General features: G+C 46.3%; 1 pseudogene; it reads right to left on the reverse strand.

Moving 5' to 3' along the window:
• Positions 1-17,232: 17,232 nt before the first annotated feature.
• On the reverse strand, positions 17,233-21,386 carry LOC113606966 (protein PRRC2C pseudogene; annotated as a pseudogene).
• Between the last annotated feature and the right edge of the window lie 6,069 nt (positions 21,387-27,455).

Raw genomic sequence — 27,455 nt, forward strand, 5'->3', positions numbered from 1 at the left:
AGCTCCTAAGGCTCTGAGCCTGCATCGCTGACTGTTTAGAACAAGCTGTAGGTGACTGGGTCCGGGACCGGGCCCCCCACACTGTGTGACACTGCGATTGCTCCCTCTCGGGTCTGTGACATCACCTCCACACACAGCAGCCACTCTACCCTCCCTGACGCACAGATAGCCTGCCAGACAAATTGTCAGAAAACAATTAACCTGAGACTGGGTAACAAGAAAGTAGAAACATGTAAGAACAAAGGAGATGGCTCCTAATAGCAAAGTTTGCCTTGGGCTGCCAGCACCAGGAGACCTGGGGGTCAGGGCTTCAGTCATCAGGATCTGCCCCTGATGCTTCATCTCAGGACAACAGAGCCCCCCCCTTTCATCATGAGCTTGCTGCTTGGCTGGCCTGGGAGCCTGCAGGGACCCCCTGTGGCCAGTGACGAGAGGAAAAGGCAGCAGCTCAGGAGAACAGAAGACAGGCTCCCCGTTGCCCGTGGAGAAACAGCAGCTTCTCTGCAGCCGGACTCGGAGAGGCAGGAAAGAGAAGAAACATTTAGGAAACATCAGGTGACCGACTGCTGACTGGCAAGCTCGTGGGGAGAAATGAGAGACAGAGACAGAACAGCGGGGAGGCGACACAGACACGAACACAAACTGAGAAACAGAAGTCCAAAACTTCAGAAAGAATTGCTAAAAAGAATGAGTTTTCACAAGCAATGTGATCCTGAGAGCAGGAGGGGCCCTCCTGAGGGTTGGGAGGGGAATATGAAAGCATAACCAGAATGTTCCGGACCTCATCCCCGGAAACTGCAAAGCCAGAGCACATTTCCTTTCAATTCCCAAACTGTGATCACCTGAGGCTTAGGTTCCACGCCCCCGCCAACCGACCTGTCGGCCTGTCTGCAGCTCCAGCCTCCCCGGGAGGCCACCCCCATGGAGCCCATGAGCTTACGGCTCTGCGGGGAACAGCGGGCTTCTGCCAGGGGGTGCCGCCACAACTGCCACGCGGGCCACTAGAGAAAGGGCCTTGCTCTGCCCCTGCTTCTCAGTCCTTACCGTGGGATCCACCACACAGCATGCCTGAGACCTGAGACCCTGAATTCCCCAGAGGACTGGAGGTACAGAAGGACCTACATAGGCCCCTTACCCACCTGCCTCCCACCTTCTGCCCACCCACCTTCACAGGGCCAGCTGTCGCCCACCTCCCATGACCAGAAACATGCCAGGCACCTCCACGCTCTGGAGTCTGAGTCCGAGAGATATTGCCTCACCCCAGTCTAAGGCCTCCTCCCGAAACCAATGTGTGCCCTGGATTGCCCCCTTTCACACCCCACCCCTTCCAGGGGGCACCACTCCCACCCACCCTGTAGTCCAGAAGTACGCGGGCAAGACCATCTCACGATATCAGAAAACAGTACATTTCCCAAAGGCTGGCTGATCCTTAAATAACCTCGGGTGGGGAGTGTCAAAAGCCCAGCTCAGGGGGCTTCCCTGGTGGCGCAGTGGTTAAGAATCCGCCTGCCAATACAGGGGACACGGGTTCGATCTCTGTTCAGGGAGGATCCCACATGCCGGAGCAATTAAGCCCGTGCACCACAACAACTAAGCCTGCACTCTAGAGCCCGCAAGCCACAACTACTGAAGCCCATGTGCCTAGAGTCCGTGCTCCACAACAAGAGAAGCCACTGCAATGAGAAGCCCACGCAACAAACAGTAGCCCCCGCTCTCTGCAACTAGAGAAAGCCAGCACGCAGCAACGAAGACCCAACGCAGCCAAAAACAAAATAAATAAATCTATAAAAAAAAAAAAGAAAAGGATGTGATGATAAAATGCTATAATAATTTAAAAAAATAAATAAAGCTCAGCTCAGTTTCCTTTTAGTCTCTTAAGAGTTAGGGGCCCAATCCCACACAAGTTCCTTTTCACATGTAGATGCCAGTGAATTCACTCCTCAAAACTATCAATTGAGGGACTTCCCTGATGTCCAGTGGTTAAGATTCCCCCCTTCCTCCCTGGTGGCGCAGTGGTTGAGCATCCGCCTGCCGATGCAGAGGACACGGGTTCGTGCCCTGGTCCGGGAAGATCCCACATGCCGCGGAGCGGCTGGGCCCGTGAGCCATGGCTGCTGAGCCTGCGCGTCCACAGCAGTGGCCTGCATACTGCAAAAAGAAAAAAAAAAAAGATTCCCCCCTTCCAATGCAGGGGGTGTACGTTTGATCTCTGATTGGGGAGCTAAGATCCCACACGCCACGTGGTGGCCAAGAAAATTAAAAAAACAAACAAACAAAAAACTATCAATTTAAAATTTGCAAATCATCAGGGAAATTCGAATCAAAACCACAATGACTTATCACCTTATGCCTGTTAGAATGACTATTAGCAAAAAGACAAGAAATAAGTGCTATAAGGATGTGGAGAAGAGGAAATCCTTGTGCACTGTTGGTGGGAATGTAAATTGGTGCAGCCACTATGGAAAATATAGTGAGGAGGTTCTAGAACTACCTACCGTATGATCCAGCAATCTCACTTCTGGATTATATCCAGAGAAAATGAAATCACTACTTCAAAAAGATATCTGCACCCCTGTGTTCACTGCAGCATTATTTACAATAGCCAAGATATGGAAATAACCTGTGTGTCCACTGACAGATGAATGGATAAGGAAAATGTGGTATATATATATATATACAATGGAATATTATTCAGCCCTAAGAAGAAGGAAACCCTGCCATTTGTGACAATATGGATGAAACATGAGGGCATTATGCTAAGCAAAAGAAGTCACATAGAGAAAGACAAATACTGTATAATCTCACTTATATGTGGAATCTAAAAAAATAAAATAAAATAAAAAGGACACACACACAAAACTAACTCGTAGATACAGGGAACAAACTGATGGCTGCCTGAAGCTGTGGGAGGAGGGGGCTGGAATGGGTGAAGGTGGCCAAAAGGCACACGCTTCCAGTTATAAAGTAAATAAGTCCTGGAGATGTACTGTAAAAAGGAAGGGAGGGAGGGAGGGAAGGAGGAAAGGATAAAACAAACCATGTTGCCCACCATCCAGTTCCACCTACATACACCCTGAAAGGAACGAAGGGCAAAGGTCGGGAATGAGGCACGCTGTGCTCCGGGAAAACAGGTAGAACAGGCCCTCAGGTAGTTAGATATTTTCAGGAGAAAATTTCACGCACCCAGATTCTTGCATCTTCCTGTATGTAGAAAAGCACTAAAACCTTTAACTGAGATATCTATTCCTTGTGATTAACAGTAACCTACCAAGATGTGTGCTTGATCGCACATAACCCTTCGGCAAAATCCCGTATCTACTGACCTCCCCCTACCTCTTCAGAGCAGTTCCTCAGAGCTATCTGAGAGGCCATCTCCCGGCTATAGTCCTCAGTAAGTCCCCAAATAAACCCAAATCTCACAGCTCTCATGTTGTGCATTTTTATTTCAGTCAACAGAAGGAAGAGAGGGAGGGAGGGAGAGAGAAAGGAAGAAAGAAAGAAAGAAAAAGGAAGGAAGGAAGGAAGGGAAGGAGGGAGGGGGGAGGGAAGGGGGAGGGAAGGAGGGAGGGAGGGGGGAAGGGAGGGGGAAGGGAGAGAGAGAGAAAGGAAGAAAGAAAGAAAGAAAAAGGAAGGAGGGAAGGGAGGGGGAGGGGAGGGAGAGAGAAAGAGAAAGGAAAGGGAAGGAAGAAAGAAAGAAAATAAGGTTACTTTGCACTCTTTGGCTTAAAAATGGGAGTCCACATGGTCTGGCTTTGCAGAGTTTTCTCCAGCCCTCCTCCAGCCACTTTGGCGCATTCAAACCTTCGTCCCATCCACTTCCATCTACTTCCAGGCCTTTGCACAGCTGTGTTCTGCCTGGCATATCCTTCTTTGCAATTCCTACTCATCTTCAAAACTCAGTCCAAACATTTCTGCCTCTAGGGAATGTTCCCTGACTTAAAACATACAACCTAGTCACCCCTGCTCTGTGCTCCCATCTCCCATGCCTGCGCGACTCATAAGAGGTACTTGAAAGTGCTTCTTGACTGGAAGAGTGATTGAAAGAGGACACCAGGATTAAATTCCCTTGAAGGCTACCAGGGAGACACTCATTGGTCACTAAAATCTTTCTCCTTCTATTATAGGAATAGAACTGTAGCTGGGCACTGGCTACAGGAAGGGAATACTTTTCCCAATGCCCCTTGCTTCCATGGGACTAAATTCTCACCATTGGAAAATGAGCAAACATGATGGGCCACTTCAAATACATCCACATGCTCCTCGTGTTCTTTCTGGAACCCATTAGTGCCTGCATGCCAGCTTTAGGCAGCAGTTCTGGCTAACGCCCTAGGGATGGTTCCAGGTTCCCGAATGCCCTTGTGGAATAAATGAGCTCATTGATTCACCATAGACTGTTGAATGAGAGAGAAATAAACCTCAATGTTCTTTAAGCCACGGTATTCTTGGGTGTTTTTCTTACAACAGCTCTTCCTTTCGCCCTAACTAATAATAAGAGCAAGCAGTTTCCTGGCATGTGACCTGGTTCCAGCTCACAGCAGCGATCATGCCCTCTAAGGATCAACTTCATATGACGTGATGGTTAAAAGCACGTACTGAGCACAGGTAAGTGCCTCTCCTGTACCAACTATGGCCTCTCTCTTCCAACAGGTGACCCATCCCTTCCCTGTCCCTTCCCGGCACAGCAGAGGATCCAGTAGGAGCCAGCACACACTCAGTAGCAACACTAATCGGCAAGTGGTCTCAAGCAAGTCACTGGCCTCTGGGCACATTTTCCCTCCTTCTCTACAATGAGGGGCTGGACTAGATCAGTGCTTCTCAGCCCTGGCTGCTCAGTAGAATCACTCAGGGAGCTTTAGAAAACTGAGATGCTGAGTCTCATGCCAGACCAGTTAAAACCACATTTCTGTGGGTGGGGAACCTCTGACGTGGAACAAAATTCGGTTTTCAGGTTGACTCCATCATACCCTGGAGGCATATCATTCCACTCCCAGTCCAGCCCAGCACAGCCTCCAGTGGGATCTGAGTCTTGCTGATAACCCAACACCTGGGACAGTAGTAGGTGTCACGCATAGTAGATGCTCATTTTTCCTTCTGAGAGGTGGCCGTCATTTTGGATAAAATTCCATATTTCCTGCACTTGATTTCAGAATATGTAAACGGAACTTTCTCTAAGGAGAAGGAAAAAGCTAACTTCATTTGCTTTTACTCCTATGGGGTCCCCAAGAGAATGATGCAGCAGGAAGAGCATTAGCTGTGTAGCCATTCAGACCTGGGTTTGGATTCCGGCTCTGCCCCTCCCTCGCTGTGTGGCTTGGGCAAGTGACTTACTGGCCTCACCCCTAACCATTATGCCGCTTTAACTACAAAGTGAAGAGCATCTCCTAGAGAATGAAAATGTACAACTTGCAGCAGCCCTGGTGGAACCTCTCAGCCCAGTTTCCTTACCTGTAAAATGGGAATAATAATAGTTACAACAGACTTGATGCAAAAATATGAACAATGTATATGAAACAGTGTAGCACCTAGAGTATAGAAAGTGTTCAATAACTGTTTATCTTCTCCCACTCCCCCCTCCAACATTTTCTATATGGCAAACCTATGCACATGTGTCCCCTGAGTGGGAAGGACCCCTATTTCATAGCCATGTGGGATCCTTGCGAAGACCCGGTAGATGCAAGGTGGCTGGGATGCAGGTGTAAAGGAGTCTGTTTACTGCAACTAAAAGGATTCGACTAAACCACTTAGCAAGTAGGGACAGGCAGAGAAAATCATGAAAGGAGCCAATTATTAAGGAAGCCACCTAAAAGAAGAACAATTATTCTGGAGTTTCTGGGAATAATATTAACATACGTATAACCATGTGCAAACTTTGGCTTAGGAAATTATGAGAAACATGGAAACTGAAGCCGAGCTCTCTCACCCTCACCAGTCACCACTGCAAAATCAGTTCATTTTAGTCAGAAAGTCAGATGAGGGGCTTTGCAGTCTACAGCTGATCCACCCACAGCTCAGTGGCTCTTCTTAACCTTATAAGGGAATCCTCATGGACCAAAGAGCTAGGAAAGGGAGGACAGCATCTTGCGATACACCCTGGTGGCCACTAGAGGGAGATGCTTCCTTGTGAAACATGCCTTAGCCGGCTACCTACCAGGGAGGATTCTTAGCTGAGACCAGACGATGTGACGGAATCCATTTTCCGTCTTCCTCTTTTAGAGACGTCAGGAGGCAGCATCCTCTCAGGGACTAAATGTCTGTCTGTCCACTTTGGTCAAGGCCAGGTGATGTTTTACAAAGTCCATGTGATAACCCAGAGTTCCTGCAGAGCAAGAGAACACGACAGGTGGGGTAGAGGGAGGTTGAATGAGGGAGCCAGGAGAAGAAAAGTCTACTGCTGCCCTCAAACAGCTGAGAGGGAATGCAGAGGGGGCATACCTACTCAGTGCTGCTTCAAATGGCAGATAGCATTCGTGGGTGGGCGCTACAGAGAGAAACAGATGCTCAATACCAGAAGGACTCCTTGAAAACAGAGCTGTGCCAACGGGGAGTGGATTCTGGACAGGGAGCTAATCCAGCTGGCCTTGACCACCTCTGGAGGTAGTGTAGAGGGGATGCCTGTGCTGTGTAGGAGGTTGGTCTCATAGTCTCTGAGTCCACGGGAAGGAGGAAAATAGTCTGAGTGTCCCCTCTGCCCCCCCCCCCATTATACTACTGGCAAAGCAGTCTAACTTTCCCAGTTACACTACTCATGCCACCAGTGGGCGTGGCTGCTCTGAGAGAAGCCATCCCAACCGAGGTTTTCAGAGCCACACCTGAGACCGTGCCCACCATGCATTAAAAGACTACCGACTGGGTCAGGATAGCACAACGAGTCCAGCTTTGTTGCCTCCCTGCTGCTCCAAACACTTTGCAAAATATAAAAAGGGAAAGCCAAAAGATATAGTTGGACTGAAAAAACATCTCTTTGGATGACAAGGGAGCAGAGCTGAAGCTCGAGGCTCCTGGGTGCCAGGTCTGGAAGCCAGCAGAGTGTCAGGGGGCTCAGCTCTAACAACAAGGGTCGGGACACCCGTGCAGGGTCCCACAGGCCCCTCTGGACCTTCTCCATGTATTTCACCAGCCCGTCCTGTGCGCCCCTCCCCCTGCCCTTTCTCTCCGCTGGTGAACGTTTTACACAAAGTACTTCCGGACGACACTCAACCAGAAAGTCATGGAAAATTCGGCTCTCTCGGCTTGGTGTCCCTGACAACCACTCCAGGTGACCCTGTGGAGGCTGCAGCAGGACTGGACAGGCTGCAGAACTCCAGGTTTAACGTTGTGGGGTCGCCGAGGGAGGGGAGAGGAAGGCCTGGAAGCGCTCTGCTGCTGAGACTCAGCTTTGGGTAGGTCGCCCCTAATCCAGAAAGGAAGCTGACGAAAACTGTGGCCAAGTGCAACCTGGGGCGACAACTTCCTAGGAAGCCGTGGGCCCAGAGAACTGGAGGACAAAGCCTTTCTTCCAGGAACCAAGTTAAGATGGCCCACCGTGCCATCCCCATCTCCAACCACCAGCCAGCCGTGTGAGGCCTGTTTCTGGACCAACCAGAGGTTCAGGGGGCCAAGAGGAACCAACCACAACACCTTTAGACCGGTAGGGTTGAACACAGAGGAGAAAGAAAAAAAATCCAAACACTTCCTATTCCAAATGAACCTACAAATCTAAAATTACAAAACACATGAAGAAATGGAATGCTAAGCATAACAGCCAAAAACATCAATAATCCAAACGTGACCCAATCCAGATGAAATCAGTTTTAGCGAGCAGCGTAACAGACATATGTAAGTATGTTGAGGAAGTTCCAGAGATAAATGAAGGTGTAATGTCTGCCACGCAAACAAAGGCAATGACCAAGTAGCACACGCACTGGCCCGCTGGAGCGGCACCCACTGCAGTAAATCACAGAGAGGACAGGTCCCCGTGCCCTTTTCTCTTAGGGCCGCACAGAGAGGTCCAGCATGGCCAAACCTGAGACTGTAGGAGAGGCACCCTGACTCTCAGCTGTTGACTGGAGAAGGCTGGGCCTCTTTCCAAAGCAATCAGCGGCTGGGATGCAACAGCGGTAGGACGTGGCAGAACCTGGGCTCAGTGTTCTTGATGGGAAGAAGCACCAGCCTAATCCCTTTTCATTGAGACCAAGGTCCAAGCTGAGTGGTTGCAGCTAAGTGTGTTAGCGACCTAGTGCTGGGGATTCCTAGCTGTGGAAGAACCAGCCCCCCTCTCCAGGCATGATGTGGGAGTGAGGGCATGGGGCTGGTACCGTCCTTGCTGTTGATCAGGATCAACTGTCATAAGCCCTTGGGCCAGTTCCCATGGATTCCTGCAGGAAGCCAGCTCCGTTTCTGGGAGGCCCATCTGTGGGGGGGGGTCAGTCCTACAGAGACCCATTTTTACCTCTCAATATCTACTTCAAGGAGAACAAAAAAAATTATGAAACCAAAACAGGTAGATATGAAAAAAATTTTTTCATCTTGGAAATGAAAAACATAGTGATTGAATTTAGAATTCAGCAGCCACAAAAATCTCTACACTGGTCGCAGTCAGAGAGGGAATTAGTAGGTTGAAAGAAGGCACTGTAGAATTCACCCAGAATGCAGCTAGAGCACAAAGAGATCAAATGGATGAAAGTTTAATTAAGATGGCGGATGGACTCTATGAGGGTCTAACAAACAGACAAGTAGGAGTTTCAGAAGAGGGTGAAGGGGATAGTGGAGGTCTTAGTTTTCGCTCACACCCCACATCCAGTCCGTCAGCAGGCTCTCTTGACTCAACCTTCACAATACACCCTGAATCTGACCGCTTCCACCCTCCCTGTTCCTCCCACCAGGACCCAAGCTGCCGTCATCTCTTGCTTCTTAAGTGATCTCTAGCCCCGTGACAGTTTTGTCTTCGTGTAGCAGCCAACGTGATCACTAAAAGACATAAATCTGATCCTGTCACTCCCTGCTCAAAGCCCTCCAGTGGCAGCCGAAGTTCGAAGCCCTTACTGTGATCTACAAGCTCCTTCATGACCTGGCCTGGCGTGCAGTGAGCATGCCATGCTGCCTCTCATCCCAGCCTCCTGGCCACAGCACTGCCTCCTTGATTTCCCTCCAACACTGGGGGTGCTTCACCCCAGGACATCGCTGCTTGTTTTGCCCTCTGCCTAAGGGAAGCACCCCCAGATAACTGCATGGTTCACTCAATTCCTCATTTATTCAGCTCTCTGCTCAATGTACCCTCATCAGAGAGGGCTTCCCTATCTTTCTATCTAAATACCCCACCCCACGCCCATCACTGGCATTACAGGTCCATGGAGATGGAATGCTTTTGATGTAACTGGTTATCCATATGGAAAAATATTTGATTCTTATCTCCCACAGTCACAAAAATAAACTTCTGGTATATTCTAGACCCAAAGGTGACATGTAAAGCTTCCCAACTTCAGGAGAAGATACAGAAGGATATCTTTTTAATACTTCATGGAAGGAGAGGATTCCTTTTAAAAGACTCAAAAAAACAAAAACACTGCCCATAGAAGAAAAGGTTAGAGATGTGACTACGTTAAAATTAAAAACGCATACGTAGCAAAACACACCATAAAGAAAGGTAAACGACAAGTCACATTTTGAGAAACAATATAATACATGCAATCAACAAATGCTCAGCACCTGTAAAGAACTCCTACAAACCAATAAGAAAATGACAAGCAACCAAATAGAGCAGTGAGCAAAGGTTATGAAGAGGTGCTTCTAGAAGAGAAAGCCAAAACGGCCATACTATAAATGCTATATAAAGGAAATATTCCTTGAAACAATGAGATACTGATGCACACCAAATCTGCAAAATTAAAGCACGACAATTACAAGTATTAGCAAGGTTGTGGAGCACTTCCCATCACCCCTGACAGAGGGACATTAACCCGGAGACCTGAAACAAAACCAAAAAGGAGCCTGCAATTCAAGCAACTGAGGGAAGGGCTTCCAGGTGGAAGCTTGTGGGAGGCCTTGAGCTGCGAAAGAATTTAGAGGAACAGAGAAAAGGAGGGTGCCGCCAAAGCGCAGCCACAGGAGGAAGAGGGAGGCTCTCGGTGTCACACCCGCAGGATGCAGAGTAAGAAGTGACAAAGGACAGCGTGTGCTGAGCAGCCTGCACTGAGATTCTTGGTGACATGCCCATCTGAGAAGGCTTCTTCCCTACCTCCTTACTCTCTATCCAGAGTACCAGGCACAACCAGGTTCTACGGGAACTGAAGCTCATGCCACGTGGAAGGCTGACTTGAAGAAGAAGTTTACAAAATCACAAATTCAAAACAGTTAGGGCCCTGTGCAAGGGAGAGACATTGAAGGGTAAGCACCATTAGCTTCGGGTGAATCTGCTTCCTTCTGCCTACACATATCATAGTTTGCAATTAATGTGTTTACTTCTTAATTGCCTGTCTGTACCAGTAAACTGTATGGTCCACGGGGCAGGGGTGTCTTTCACACCATCTAGCCTAGTACTTGTCACAGAGTAGGACTCAATGAGTCTCAAAGAATGAATTAAATATATTGCACCGGCATCCCCAAGGAATGAAGATGATGTCCTTGGAATCTTCTCTGCCCCATCACTCAGACCTATGGCTCCTCTGGTCCTGGGCTCTGCAGTTAGGAAGCCTGTATATGAAGTCAAGGCCTTCTGCAGGCTCACACTAGCCTTGCTTTCCTCATCTGTTTCCCACTATCACCCTCCTCCTTCCTTCTCCCATGAGGCTCTACTCCTCCCTGATCAACCCCTGGTCCTTTCCTCACCATGCCTTCATACATATCCAAATCCTACACTGTCCTCAGTCCAGATCAAGTGCGTCCTCTTCTCTGCCACCAAGCCCCCACTAGAACTGATCTCCCCTTCATCTCAAGCCCCACATCCCACTATCTTCCTTTGCTTATGGTGACCATCCCTCTCTACCTGATTTTACAGCTGTTTATGTACCTTAAACCCTCTCCCAAGGATAAGCTCCTCGAGGACAGTTTAGTTCGTCCTCCTGTTTCCTCCTACCTACCCACTATGCAGATGGAGAGTGCCTTATGCTAACCAGTACTGATTGCATGAATGTAAGTTGTTCATGGGCTATATCAGCAAGACTTAACTAATTAATAAGGGGTTAGAAGATATGATCCAGTAATCCCACTCCTGGGCATATATCTGGAGAAAACTATAATTCAAAAAGATACATGCACCCCACTGTTCATTGCAGCACTGTTTACAATAGTCAAAACATGGAAGCAACCTAAATGTCCACCAACAGATGAATGGATAAAGAAGATGTAGTACATATACAAATGGACTACTACTCAGCCATAAAAAAGAGTGAAATAATGCTATTTGCAGCAACATGGATGGACCTAGAGATTATCATACTAAGTGAAGTAAGTCAGACAGAGAGAGACAGATATCATATGATATCACTCATATGTGGAATCTAATCTTTAAAAAAAGACACAAGTGAACTTATTTACAAAACAGAAGTAGACTTACAGATACTGAAAACAAACTTATGGTTACCAAAGGGTAAATGTGGCGGGATCGGGGTGGGAATCAGGAGCTCGGGATGAAAATACAGACACACTACTATGTATAAGATAGATAACCAACAAGAACCTACTGTATAGCACAGGGAACTCTACTCAATATTCTGTGATAACCTATATGAGAAAAGAATCTAAAAATGAATGAATATATGTATAGGTATAACTGAATCACTTTGCTGTACACCTGAAACTAACACAACATTGTAAATCATCGATACTCCAATAAAATTAAAAATTTTTTAAATAAATAAATAAAGTTTTTTGGGTTTTGTTTTTTGTTTTAAAAAAGTAGGAGGCGTGGAGAATGACACCCTGGATTCTGGTGCTGCCATTTTCCAAGGTGGAATATGGGAGGAGAAACAGGAAAGACAATAATTCCATTTTAGACACAAGGGGTTGGACGTACTAGCGGAACACACATGTGTCAATAAACAGACGGCTCTGGCCCCCTGGAGAGAGGGCTGGCCTGGAAATTATGCCAGACATTTCCAGTGACATCACTGTCTCCATTTAATGAATAAAAAAATAGAATTTGGAGAAGGAATTTGTTCAAACTTGGACGGTGGAAAGTAAATCCCAGTAGTGGACCCTATCTGACCCTACTCTGTGTGGGGAGAGGAGAGGACACAGAAGTCTCTCCCCAGGAGATTCAGAAGATTCTAGAGATTCCAGATTCTACTGGTGACTCCAGAGGTTTGGGGGATATCCAGGGCTAAAGGCACCCCTCTCTTGAGCCCCAGGTCCTCAAAGACAGACGAGTGCAGTTGGAAAAGCACTGGCTCAGGAAATGTGACACCCGCTACTAATTTATGTTTTATCTTAGATATTTCCCTGTCGGTGCCTCAGTTTCCTCAGCTGTAAAATGAAGTTAAACAAATGATCCCTAAGGGCTCTTATAATCCTACCATAGATGAATCAGTAGCTCATCTCTTTAATTCTTTTATTTTTTAATACAAGCCCAGGGCCATTTCTTTTCTAAGCACTTTGTTTCTGATTATATTAATACCATTTCCATAATGTTCACTGTAGAAAATTTGGTAAAAGAGAAAAACCCAAAGAAGGAAAGAAAAATCACTACAATATCACCAGTCAGAGACAACACTGCTAACACTTCGCTGTAATTTCTACTGGTCTTTCTTTCACCGTGCAAGTATACGTCTTGTCTTTTTTTAAAGCAGAAATTGGGTAATAAAAGCCACTACTAACTGAGCATCTGCTACGCATCAGGCTCAGAACCAAGTGCTCTATGTACACATCAACAGTCCTTACAGCAACCCTGCAAAGAAAACAGCCACAGCTCAAATTTACAGAAAAGAAAACTGAAGGGCAAAAAAGGCCAAGTAACCTTCCTGAGGCCACACGGCCAGTAAGGAACAAACCAGAATTCCAGAATGCCTATTGTTCTAGCTTTCTGAGCTGGTTTTTTTGTGATATTTTAAAATTTAATCTATCTTTAATATGCTCCCATTTTTCAAATACTTTTCTACCACATTATTATAGGTTGCTTCAAGATACTAATCATACAGTCCCTTAAGATGTTTTTGACTTTCACTACCATGACGAATGCTGATTATCTTCCTTCCATATAATTCTTTCCTCTCAGCAGTAATTTTTGCCTTAGGGTAAATTCGTAGAGATTGAAATCTAGGCAAAGGGATACCTGCATGCTTAAGGCTATTGACAAAGAGTATCGGTTTGCCTTCCCCCAAAAAACTGAACAATTTTTCTCCCTTTAACGATTTATAAAAGCTCCATTTACCTGAAGCCTCATTAATGTTGGGAATTATTTTTATTCATCTTTGCTGATGTTATAGGTGAAATTTCTTATCAATGAAGCTGAACTTCTAACATCATTGACCATTTCATGATTCATCTTAATAATCGTTTATTGTACAAATCCTTGGAAGACAGGAGAGAAATGAAGGGATGGGATGAAAGAGAGGGAAAATTAATTTTATTCATTTAAGAAAACCAAGTACCTAACACATGAAGAGCATGTTTTAAGCCCTGTAGGCATTGAAATGGATAGGAGGGAGCAAATATTGAGCACCTACTCTGTGCTTAACCCCAGGCATGTAGAGTATTGTGGGAGACACAAAGGGAGGTACAAGATTTATCCTCCAAGAACTTGCAATCTTTTTGGGGAGGAGAAAAGAAACAACACACAAGAAGGTGTTCTGAACTTAATTCCCCACTTTCCTATTCTTTCAGAGAACTGCCTTTCCATGTCCAACATGACTTTGGGGAGTTAATCTTGAACTACTGTTACGTGTCCACATGCCTCTCTTCCTGGATCACCTGAGAGCCCCAGAGGGCAGGGACGGTGTCTTACTCACACTCCCATCACATCATGTCAGTGAATGATTTCATAATTCCTACACAATTAATTATTCATTTTTGTAAAATAGTGGCAGGGTGCCATGTCCTCCGCCTGCTGCCCTGCCTACCCCTGCCCCCCATCAGTCCACTGTATGCCTGGGAGCATCAGAAGCACAGGCAGGCACTCGTCTACAGGGGTGTGGGAATATTCAGTCAATTAACATGAAGAGCATGAAGTGATTGGTTTGATTAAGTAACCAGCACACTCCCTTCTGCCGTCAGATCCTAGGATTTTCCTCTATCCGTTCATTCATGTGGCTGAACGTGCAGGGGGATTCAGGGTCTGGGGTTTGTTTGCAAGCTTGCCTGCTTGTTTTTCACCTTCTCATACCTTACTGATGTTCCTGTCCTCCCAGGCCCCACAGACCTCGTGATCATCTCCTGCCCCTCTTCTGAGTATCTGACTCAAGAAACCAGCCCCTCTGCACGTAGGGCAAACAAGGCTCATTTCACAAGCCCTCTCGGCTTGTTTTTCTCCCTTTCACCTGCTGCACTTTCTCCAGCCCGTCTCTCAGCCCCACTCCTGACAGTTTCAAACCCAGCCTTGCAAGGTCTCATTTCTCTTTTCTCTAAGGCACAAGAGTTTTCCCTTTACTGTTGACTGATGTATATCATCTGTGTGGCCCAAAGCATCTAGGGCCAGTACAACTAAAGAAACATTCGCTTCACTCAAATTCTGATGTTGAATTGAAATTGAATTAATTCAAATTCTGCTTAGAATTTCAAGAGAGTTTCAGATCAGTGCAGGCTGAAGGGTCTGGGAAGAACTGGTTGCCAAGGTGGGACTGGAACCCAGGTAAAGTGTAAGATTTAGGTGACAAGGTGAGCGGGTCTTTTTCCCCTAGGCTCATTCTTTCCTTTTCCCTTCCACCCCCTTCTGAGGAGCCTTCAGTAAGACAGAGACAAGAGGTAAATTATTAGCAAAGTACCATATTTTGAAGGAAGTGAGGGTAGGCCGTTGGTACCCCTGCCTTGTTCACGGTCCATACACCAGCCTCAGAAATGACCCGGGCCCCGGACTTGCAGCACAGCCGTGAGAGAGGCTGCGAATAGAAAAGACTAAGAAGCCTGTGGAAGAGAAAAAGGGGGAGACCAGAGCAAGAAGGGGATCCCCAGAGGTATGACTGAGAGATGCTGTGAAGGGAAAAGTGAAGCGATATTCTGTCCCACCCTCTGGATGGCATGTGTATCAGCTAATAGTAAAGTCTCTTTCTGGTGCCTACACACCTACCATGTCACTGATACAACCAAGGAGTTGTGTGTAAAAACTGTCATTGTCCAGATACGCCCTGCACAGGTGCTGTATCGACGTTACCTCACTGAATACCACCATGCGCTGTGCACCCAAGACCACCAAGACTCCCAGTCAGGGGTTCTCAGACTTTGGGGTGCTTAAGAATCACATTGGAGCCGAGCATAATGGCACATGGAGGTGTCACACCCTTAGATCTGGGGTGGGGTCCAGGAACATGCATTTTTAATAGGCGTACTGACACTGATGTAGATGTCCAAGGACCACAGTAGTCTATCCAAATGGGATCCTTCTGGAGCTCCAGACTGGCCCTGGGAGGCTAGTGGCTTCCCTTTGGACCCTTGGAATCAGCCAGTCTGTTAATGCCTCAGAGCCCTGCCATCCCCGGTCACCGTCCCAGTGAAAGCCCCTCCGGTTACCCCTACTCCACAGGACGCTTCAGGGCTGCTCCTCCCTCCCCACCCCCACCTCTCTGTTTCGGTCTCTCACCAACCTTCCCTCTGGGCCACTTGAAGCCCCCGCTAACTGGTAAACGCCCCTACATCTCTGACCCATTTCCTACACCCTGTGATCTTAGATGAAACCCAGCTGTCTGCTCAGGACACCACTCCCCAAGGCCACCACTAGCCTATGGTGCCTTTGGTAAATTAGAAGAAGGTGGCCCCTCTGGTTAGAAGGTCACGTTGATTAAAAGCGCCCCCCTAGGCAGTCCAGCTTCTGAGGACCCAAAATGTGATCAGAGCTCAGATTTCAGTCCCTCCCCTCCTTGGACAACGTACTAACTGACAGATCCCAGTCTGACCACTTCCCTGAAGCCCTTCATGGAGATGGCTCAACATCCCCACTCCCCACCGGACCCACGGTCAAGAAGGGGGGTGCTCTCCTCTTCACCCCCCACTTCCAAACCTTCACTCTTCCCCTTCCTGCAAAAGCCTCTGCCACGAGGTTGTATGAGCCTCCAACGTTCCTCGTGACCATCGACCACCAACCTCACACTGAAGACCGACAGCCCTTCTCACTCTTCCACACCCGCCATCTTTCTGGGAAGCCTGGCTCGTCCAGCACTGAGTCACAGCTCACAGACCTCCTCAGCCCAGTGGGCTTGGTTTCATTTCCTTCACACTCCCCCAAATCCAGGAACCTTGTCAGAATTGTCCCGCATCAGAAATCTCAAACTCCAGTAGCCCAGCACCCAACAGTAAGTCTCCTGCGCTCACTCCCTCTACACCTGTTCCTCAGCCTAAGGCTCCTGGCCCGAGTCCTTCATGTTCTGTCCCCCAGTCTAGACCACACAGTTGACCTGAAAGCATCTACCTTCTATCTCCTTCTTCTGAGAGAACCCAATGCATCCCATCATCCGCCTCAACCCTCCTCTTCGGTTGAAGAAAAGCACACAGTTCTATCATGGCACCAGGGGCTCCAAACTCAACTGTGTGCTGAGCGCTTCAGACCAAGGATCTTCCTTGGGCTTTGTCGGCCACCTCTCCCATTCTCCTCAGGAACCGCTCCAACCTCCACAGCCCTCTTCAAGACCCCACCCACCCACCCAGCCCCAAGCCCTCCATCTCAGCAGACAACTCTTCCTATCTTAGTGAGAAAACTGAAGCCCTAAGATGAGAGTCTCTCTAACTTTCCAGCCCCCACCTATACACTTACCCATCTTCACTCCTTCTTCTCCTTCTTCACCAGAGTGAGTGTCCTTCTTCCTACCCCAGGCCAGTCCCTACCTCTGTGTTCTCCACCTTTGGAACCTGTTTGCATCAGTTGTCACTCCTTATCTTTCTTTTTTTTTTTTTTTAATTTTTATTTATTTATTTTTGGCTATGTTGGGTCTTCGTTTCTGTGCACAGGCTTTCTCTAGTTGAGGCAAGCGGGGGCCACTCTTCGTCACGGTGTGCGGGCCTCTCACTGTCGCAGCCTCTCTTGATGCGGAGCACAAGCTCCAGACGTGCAGGCTCAGTAGTTGTGGCTCACTGGCCCACTGCGGCATGTGGGATCTTCCCAGACCAGGGCCCGAACCCGTGTCCCCTGCATTGGCAGGCAGATTCTCAACCACTGCGCCACCAGGGAAGCCTCTCTTTTTTTTTATTTAGAGTATACTTTATTAGTTTCTGTAATCAAACCCATGTAGATAAGACCTTACATATTTAATATAGTGTGTTACCCCTGTACAAATGGAAAAAAATGTTTGATGTGTTTAGACCAAATGCTTGTTAATTTCATGCCAACCAAACATGGTACAACTGGGGTACTTTTTCCAAAGTTGAGAGCACCACTAATGTTTCTAAAAATTCAAATTTTATGTATATAACAATGAGAATATATATGAAGAGAGGGAGATAGACCAATAGCATATGTTATGCGTTGACAGCAGCGACAGCTTTTCCAGGTTCTGCAGTCATACAGAGACATCCATTAAAAAAAAAAAGATAAAAAACAAAACCCCAGAAAACAGCAAAGTTCTGTTACTGTTGTGGTACCTGGCACTATCTTTTTTATTGGCTTCTCAATCGTCATCTGAAAAGAAAACAGTCTAGAATAGCCTCATTGAAAACAGCTCTGATAAAGCACAGTCACTACTACACATCATAAAGCAGGTACAAGGTAATTCCCAGGGGTAGGATACAGTACTGTCCTACATCTTTAATACCGGAGGATATAATTTAAAAGGCATTATTTGAGACTTGATTCTACTTTTCCAGCAGAGGGCCCAAAGGTTGGTTATGACACAGCTCTGGCACAGAAATGCACCTTCTTGGATAGGATTTCCTTTCTTTAGTGGCACTGTTCTAGGTGCTCACTGATCTTCATGAACATCAGTTAAAACCCATTTAAAAAAACAAACAAAAAACAACCACTGGATTCATACAAAGATGACCGAGGAGAGGCAAGCAAGACTCAACAAGTATTTGACCAAATCTGTCAGATCTGAATGGGAAGAGCTCCATGGAAGAAAGGACATGCCAGGTAGAACTTCAAAGCTTCGGGCCACAACCAAAACCCAGCATCATTTCAAACAGAGGCAGTGGCCAAACACTGCCCACTTGGATATGTTCAAGGATGCTGACATTAATATTTCCCTCATCCAGGAAGAGGGGGAGATCAGTTGCTGAACTTTGATTGTGTTCAATTCAATCACCATGTTACAAAAATAGCAAGTTGTCATAATAAAAAAGAAGGCTCCTCTCTACCAGTTATCTTATGTTTTCACCACCAAGCCTACAAATGCTACCGCCATATCCAAAGAACACAGGGAGCAAAGAAACCACATCTGATGTCTTAGCTGAGACCACATTGTTCAGGCTGAGCTATTCCTCTGTGGTGTCATTTCTCTCGTATTTCTGGTGTGTCATCTAACCATAAGGATTTTAGTTCTAAATTATATGCACTCAAGGAATGTGTGCACATATTCATACATAAATTCTGGTTGAAGATGCATGGCCATCCAGAGTGCATGTTACATAGTAGGGGCGAGCTGGCAAAGCCTCGTTTTCCTGGGGCAGCAGCTGTGTGTCACTGTAAATTGCTCCTACGTCCCTTGTGCACCTCCAAGCTCTGGGCAGGATATTGTCCCAGACCATTTTACCCTTGGCTGCTGGCATTATCTGACTTCATTCTCCCTCTTTCCCTGTCCCCTCCCCCAACCGTTGCAATAAACCACATTTTTGAGCCTTTATTTCTTCCATTTTGATTGCCTGAGGTTTAACTGGTCCAGTTCTAACAGGTTTGGTGGCTATGGTGGGTGCAGGGGGTGGCTTTTCTTCAGCTTTTTCCTGACCAGGAGGGTCAGTCAGTGTTTCAGGAGGTTTACTGTAACCACTGTCCACTTTCTGGACTTTGCCTCCTATCTGTTTGCTCTGTTGCTGTTCAGCGAAGAACCACTGCATGGACTGAAAAACCTCTGCTCTCTGCCAACACCTAGGACCAAGCGTCTTGTGGCTGAGTCCTGTTCTCACAGCTCTCTTCTGGGGTGCCAACTGTGTAGGAAATGGTTGTGTCATTCTCACAGTGGCAGGGGCTGACCGGAACGGCTTCTCATAGACAATGCTGTTTGTTTTGCTGGACTGGCTGTGCAGACTTGTGGAAGCAGCCCGGAAGGGACTAGAGGTTGGTATGGTGCTTCTACTGCTGATTGGAGGCATGCCTGGTTTTATATCAGTGCCACTTCCTAAGGCTTTTAGTTCCATTTCAGACATTTTTTTACTGCAGTTGTGATCACGCTGTGCTGAGTTCCAGCAGGAACTAATCCTCTGAAAGGCTGGCTTATTTGCGCAGGACGACTCATGCTCTGTGCCTGCACTTGTGGGGTGGGATGCTGTAATGGGGGCTAAAGAGTCTGAAGCAGAGCAGTTAAAGGCTGTCCCGTAGACCCAAAATTAGGCAAGAAAAGCTGGAATGCTGGTAAAGGTACTGCAACCTGCTGGAGAGCCCTCGGTGACTGGGCAGTGTTATAAAAATTTGTCTGACCAGGCTGTTGTAGTTGTCCAGAATAAAGATTTGAAGCCTGGGTGAGATCCACTCTAGCCTGGAGAAGATGTGTATCAGTCAGTTGGGAACCTTCTAGTCCTGATGCCTGACCCAGCTGATGTTCATACAATACAGGAATAGGCTGCATATTTGAAGTTTGTTGAAAGCCAAGACCCAATTGTGCCCTGGCAGGTCTCCGGAGTTGGACAGCTGGAAAGTTGTGGATGGCAGTACCAGAAAGGACCATAGACAGCAGGGATAGACTGCTTTGAATAAAGCCTGGCTGAGATACATACAGTTGAAGTGAAGAACTAAATAATGTCTGAGCCTGGGAAACAGCAGGTCTAGCACCCAGTAGGGCTGGATGCTGTCCTTGCGGTGGTGCATAAATAGGGATTGGAATCTGCTGGACTGAGTTTGGCTGAGAAAGACCTTGTTGGAAGCCTCATTGCTGAGCCAAGGATGGTGGAGCCAATCGTGCATGTTCAGTGTTGAATAATGACTTGGGTCCATAAAGAAAGCTGGGATTTGAGCTGCTGCAGACTGAGACACATAGACTCGTGGACTCTGTTGCTGCTGGGTGATGAGCGAAGGCATACAGCTTAACTTGCAGAAGGCAGGCTGCTTGTCTGGGGTTTCACGTTACAAGTATTAGGAGGGTGTGATGTGGTTGTATTCACTTCTTATCTTTCAACCTCTCCTTCTCTAGTGTTTTCCTGCCTCTTATCCTATAAATACATTCAAGTATTGCAACATTTTAAAAACAAACAAAAACCTTCTTTCACTTGGGTCTCCCAGCCCCACCTTATCTCCCTTCTTCCTCCTTTATTAAAATCTATACTGCTCTCCCCACTTCCTTCCCTCCCCAATTCAATCCACTGCAGTCTCTGATCCCCTAGTCACCACTCCTCAGTCAAAAATCATCAATACCTTCCTATTGCCAAATCCAGTGGAGAGCTTTCTATACTTTTCTTATTGATGCACTTGACTCTATTATTCACTTTCTCTTTCTTAAAACTGTCTACTCCCTCATGACTGTAACGCCATCCTTTCTACACAAGTGTGTGTCTCCACTTTGGAATCCCCCTCCACCCACCACTTAATCATTGGGGTTCCCTGTCAATCAGCCCTTAAACTACTACTCTTCACATTCCACACGGTGTTCTTGGACAATAGCATTCAATGTTGAAGTTTTCACTATCACCTATATTCAGGTAACTCACAAGTCTATATCCCAGCCTGGATTTCCTTCCTGAACATCAGATTCGTGTATACAACTCTGTGCTAGGCATCTCCACCAGGACATTTCACAGGCACCTCAAACTAGATCTGTCTTGAGCTGAACTCATCCTCTCCACTCTTACCCCAAACCTGATCCTCCTGTGTTCCCCATCTTAGTCAACGGCACCATCATCCACCCTTCCGGTCATCCTTAACCCCACCCTCTCCTCAGCAATCTGCCTCTAAGATCTGCTCTCTTTATTGCCCTGATTTTTAAAATCTATCCCCTCCCCTCTATGCCCTGCACCTGCTGCTGATGAATTGTGTGGTGATTCATCACCGCTCACCCGGACTATTAAGACAGCCTCCTAACTGGACTCCTAATTCCAGATTTTTCACTTTCACATCTGTTCCCCACATAATCACTGAAGTGTGTGATCCAGACCAAGATCTGGCCATGTCACTCACTTGCTTTAAAACCCATTGCCTATAGGATAGAGTTTTAAATTCTTGGCATGACCTACAAGGCCTCCCATTACTTGGCCTCTATTCAGTCTCCAGCGTCAGCCCCATCAATCCTGGTACTGAACATTATGTCGTAGTAATTCTCTGCTCATAGCACACTGCTTCATCCTCCACACTTCTCTCATTCAGGAAAACCTCCCCCCACCTCTCCCACTTGTCTGGGTCATCTCCCCCCATCTTTCAAAACAACTTATCCACTGTTTACTCCAAAACTCATTCTTGCCCTTCATTTGTACTCCTAAAGCATCCTGTGCTTACCTCTGTCTTAGCATTTACCCATTACTTTGAAGCTACCTGCTTATGGACCTACCTCCCAACACTAAACGAAATGCAGAATCAGGGATTGGGTGCTGGGTGCTGGTCTTTGCTGGGTGATTGCCCACTGCCCCCACCACCCCCGGGCTGAGCAGAGTGCCTGACACGTACTAGGCGCTCAAATAACAATTACTGGATTGACTGTCACAGCAGGGCTATGAATCAGAGACAAACAAAAATACGCAGCCTCAGACAGCAAGTCACACACTAGTAGGTGGGAGAGCAGCAACTTGAAACCAACGCTAAGGCCTGTGCTCTTTTAAGCACAACCTGGAAAACATAAGCTAAGTGTGGAGGAGATGAGAATGACATGTCAGGGTACCAGCCTAGGGGTGATGGTATATGTGGAGCGATCTAGGGAAATGAAGGTGAGCTAGATTCTGGGGGCAGCAGCATAGAGTCCTAAGGCCCTGGCATTGCTGATTCTCAGCAGAGCCCTGATGTGATAAGCTGCCAGCAGTGCCAGGCCTGAGCTGCCCAGTAGGTAAATCTAGATGCTAGGCCTGAGGCAGCCAGTGTCCCCACAGACACTCAAGACTGTGCTTCACAGCCACCTTCTGAGTCCTGCGCTTACCCCTCTCTCGGGCACAAGCCTCCAGGAAGTTCCTAGTGTAGATCAAGACAGGGAATATCCAAAGGGTATTACAAGATAAATAAATGTGGACCTGTGTGAACAAGAGCTGCCATGTCCCTCAGCCTCTCTTGAGGGAGGTTCCCATCCTTCTCCCACCCACCCTCCAGCAGCCTTCCCATACGACCTGAAACAGAAGGCGGCCACCAAAAGGAGTCAAGTGGCAGAGGCTGAAATAAGCCAAGAAAAGCTCAAGTCCAGGACCCCACAGAATGAAGGGAACATTCTGAGACAGCAGGCAACAAGGGGGACCGTTAGATGTAGCTGAAGGGCCCACACCTGCATGCATCGAAACACGGCCCTCCCTGCCCTGGAGGAGGATTGTTCTGGACAAAGAAGGTACAAGGGCATGGGGTTGGAATAACACCAGTGAAAGAAAACTAAACATATCTATGTTTACAAAACAGGAAGCCAGTAAGGGTGTGGACAACAATGGATAAAGATGGGGTGCCCTTCTCTGGTAAAATCCATGTCAAAGGCAAAGAGCCAGAATGACCTCATTAGCAGAGAAGCTGGCAGGTATCCAGGGCATGAACACCCCACCCTTTGTCCTCACCTGAGTGTCTGGGGGCAAGCCAGCCTATCACCTCCCCTAGAGAGTTCTAGAGAGCTCATGTCCTGCCTGGGGAAGAAGTCTGGAGCAGCCTTGGCTCTAAATCATGTTTCATTCACAGATGGAGACATTCACACACCTCTCCCCACACTGCTTCTTCTCTGCAGACTGCAGTGAATGTTTTCAGTTTACAAACTTTCACAGGAAAAGAGAACTCGCTATCTATCCTCTTTCCCACCTCCCCCAGCCAATCAAGCCCAGCGCCACCCCAGTGCGGCTGCAGTGAACAGCTCATTACCAGCTGGACAGGTTGCGTCCTAGAGCCCAAGTGGAGCACCCACAGCCCTGATTCTCCTGTCATCGCTCAAGGAGGCATCCTCCTCCGGAGGAAGTGTGGGCAGCTCCCAGGCCCCACCTCAGTGGACTCTCTCCAATAATAATAACAACAAGGAAAGCAAGACTTTACTGAGTGCCTCTCTGTGCCAGGCATTGTGCTCCACATGTATCAATATTATCTCATTAAAATCTCCCAACAACCTTATGATATGGGTGCTACCATTATCCTCATTTTATGGAGGAGGACTTATTAGAGCAGTTCAACGTATTGGTCTGAGGTCACATGGATAGCAAAAGGTGAATCAGGAATGAAACAAAGAGCTTTCTTCCCAACTTCAGAGATGCTGCTCTTAACCACTCACATAGAAGGGACCATCTTCCTTGCCGTTCATTGTACGGACTATGATTTTGGTAGCTTCTGACAGCTGCTCAAGTTTTCAGAACTTTCTTGGTTTCCCATTGGAGTGTACGCTTCCTGAGGTCAAAAACCATTCTTAATGGACCTTTGGACGTGATACCAAGAACATAAATGCTGACTGATCAACTGAAGGGTTCAAAACACCACGGATGTTTAATAAATGGTATTTATTGGTTGTTATTAAAAGTCACTAATATTTCACATACCAGGTAATTCCCTTCCTCTAGAGCAGGTTTTCACAACCTCAGCACTACTGACACTTGGGTCTGGATAACTGGTGGTCATGAGGGTTGTCCTGTGCGTTGTAGAATGTTTGCAGCACCCCTGGCCTCTACTACTCACCAGTAGCACCCCCTTCACAAGTTGTGGCAACAAAAAATGCCTCCAGACATTGCCAAGTACCCCGTGGGTGGCAAAGTCACCCCCAGGTGGGAACTACTGCTCTAGAATAAACAAATAAAGATAAATGCACTTATTCTCTCAGCATAAAACACAAGAAAGCTTATTTCCACCTACAATAAAACAGCACTCTTATTACTCAGTTAATAAATATAGAGGTCCTGAGAAGTACTTACTAAATAAAAGCCCCAGAGCACCAATTTCAGAAGATCAAGATAATGTTCTTGTTATGCCTGAACCAAATCACTTTCTGCTGCTAGAATCTTGTGTAGTGGGATGTCAAGCCGGTGGGAACCCACGGCCAAAAAGGAAAGGCCTGATTTCAAATCCCAGCTTGTAGCCCCAAATCATTTTTTTTGTAACAAGATGGAGTAGACATAAATGTTTTTAAATCTCAGCTCCTTTACTTACTAGCTTCTCTTCAATTCACTTAATATCAGTGGGTCTCAATTCCTGTAAGATGGGAGTGATGGTTCCTAGCTCATGGGATTGTTGTGAAGATTAAATAAAACAGATGCAAAGCAAGGTCTGCCTCAGGAGGGCTTAAAAATAGTCACTCCTTTCCCTGTCCTCGCTTGGCACCAGGCCCTTCAGAGCATGATACATACCAATTTACTTTTGCTTTCTCCATGCCATCCAACAGAGCTGGCCTCAACTCTGGCTGCACCTGAGAATACCTGAAGAGTTTTCAGAATGCTTTGCTGCACCTGAGAATACCTGCAGAGCTTTCAAAATGCCTTGCAGCACCTGAGAATACCTGCAGAGTTTTCAAAATGCTGATGTCTGAGCCCCACTGCATACCAACTAGATCAGAATCTTTGGCTTGAGAGTATATATTGTAAGCATTAAAAATTTTATTCATGATAAAAGGAATATCTTTCACATAATTTTCTTTATGCCAAATAATAAAACCGTAATAATGTTTGTATCAGTTCTTAAAACATGGCAATATTATATTATCATTAATAATCAATACATTATAAATAATTTAAATAAATCAGTATATCTCCAAATGGCATCTATTGTATTCTTAGGATCCACATGTTCCATTAGAATTTTTAGATTTTATGTTTCAATTTCAATCATCATTTAAAAATAGCCCTTATAGTTGGGGGGGAGGGATAAATTAGGAGCTTGGGATTAACATACACATACTACGACATACAAAATAGATAACTAACAAGGACTACTGTATAGCACAGGGAATTCTATTCAATATTCTGTAATAACCTATATGGGAAAAGAATCTGAAAAAGAATGAATATATGTATAACTGAAACTAACACAACGTTGTAAATCAACTATACTCCAATAATTTTTTTTAAATAGCCCTTATATGTTATTTGTTAAAAAGCATCTTTGAAATGGTAATTCTCAACTGAAAGATACGTTAGAATAAGACTTTAATTTCCTAAGTCAATGTTTCTCAAAGTTTCAGGAAACAGTGCTACAAATATTGTATCAATAACAAATTACATAAGTGACAAAACTGCATTTGTACACAGGCTAAAAATAGAGCCTATTTGTTATCAGGAGAGTAGATACTGTTATTTGTTTTGTTTTTAGGAAAGATAAGAAGCTATAGTATACAGTAATAATATTTAAAATGTTGCTACATCGTATCAATTCAGTACAAAAGGAAAACAATCAGAGTTCACAATTAATGGCACAAGTTAGTAGCATCTAACAGAATTAAATGAATTAAAGGATGTTCCTGTGACTCAACTAATGAAATGATATTGAAAAGGGAAAGGTATGGGCTGGATTCAGGGCTGTGTTTCAATAGGGTTGTATATTACATCAGCACATCATAAACTCCATTGGAGCAGGGGTTTGTCATTCCCTCAGTGCCTACAACAGTATCAAACCCAGAGAAACAGTCAGCCAACGTCTCTAAAATAACGAACCCCACCTTCCTCTTACTGTGTTATTCTTTCTACTCTTATTACCCTTAGATCCTTAATTTCTTCTTTTTTAAATCTTATATTTCTGTTAGCTACCTGAAATCCTATATGAATAAGGTAGGATTTTAGAAAATCAATACACTTTTAAAGAATTGGATGTAAGGGAATTCCCAGAAGTAGCAACTTTCTTTGACTTTACCTCTGGAGAGCTGTCTCCATCACTTTCTCATCAGACGACCACATAGATCCATGGCTCATCCAGGGAGTCCTAAGTCACGCCCCACTGATTAAACCATCCTATGTTTTCTCACTATTGAGCTGTCCAGTTAAACAGTACGAACAAGAATGTGAATGTCTTGATAAATACTTCACCCTGCAAAGAAATTTCAAAGTCTAGCTAACAGGAACTAAAGGGAGAGCCAACTGTTTCCAGAGGTTATTGACCAAGGCTTGCTAAACTCTCTCCAAGCACCTTGCAATGCACCTCCTCTCAGGCAGAGCTCTTGCCTCTCCAGGGAGAAACCAGTCACCAAACCAGGTGCATGTGCACAATGGGCAGCAAGCTAAATGCTGAAATGCTGAGGTTTGTAACAAAGAAAAGGTTTATTCACGAGGCAGCCAAATGAGGAGATGGGAGAAGGACTCTCAGATATGCCTCGCCAAAGGCGAGGGGCTTGAAACATTTACAGGATAAAGAAGCAGAGTGGTCTTAGGCGTGAGGAAAGAGGACTGGAAGTAGGGAAAAGGTGAGGTAATCTGTGTTCTACCCAGGTTCAGTTTTAGGGTCAGTGGTCCCAACTAGTCTTAGCTGACTCGAACTGGACAAGAGTTGACTCCAAATTCCTAGGCTACGTGAAACTTCAAGGGTATGCAATCGGCAACAAAATAATTAAGGCGAGCTTGCGCTTACGCTTTGCTCAGAGAGGGCAGGCTATAAGCGGAGGGGGGTTTTAACAAGTATTCCCTTACCTGCTGTTCTGTAAGATAAGCTCAAATATTTCTGTTAGTCACCAGTTTCTGTTAACGCCGTGGGGCATGGTTTCAAATGCATGCTGGCCGGCCACATGAAAAGGGTGTCCAAACCTTCCTCCTCCCTCTGCCTGGGATGCAGTTTCGAGTCCCTCTTCTGCTGGGGGTTGGGGAGCATTGAGCCTGGACTTCTCTTCTTGTCTCATTTCACTTCTTCACACACCAAACCAGACCACGAAGTGCCCTCAAAAATGAATGAAACCAATTTTCAGTTTGGGGGGACTGTGGATTCTAACGTTGGAATCCATTAAAAGCTTCAACCTCGCACTCAATGAGGAAGAGTTCTTTGACACTCACCCTGAGACAGCTTTCCAGTCCCTACTTAAAAGCCAGCAATCCCAGCTTCTTTCCACAAGGCATTTGGGGAAGATATGAGGCAAAGTCTTCACAGACCCTGGTTTCCAGACTTTGGATTTCAGGGACCTAGATAGGGTGCTAATCTT

This window comes from Aethalodelphis obliquidens, unplaced genomic scaffold (assembly GCF_003676395.1).
Source record: "Aethalodelphis obliquidens isolate GAN/ISIS:26980383/991018 unplaced genomic scaffold, ASM367639v1 scaffold46, whole genome shotgun sequence".
NCBI classification, from domain to species: domain Eukaryota; kingdom Metazoa; phylum Chordata; class Mammalia; order Artiodactyla; family Delphinidae; genus Aethalodelphis; species Aethalodelphis obliquidens.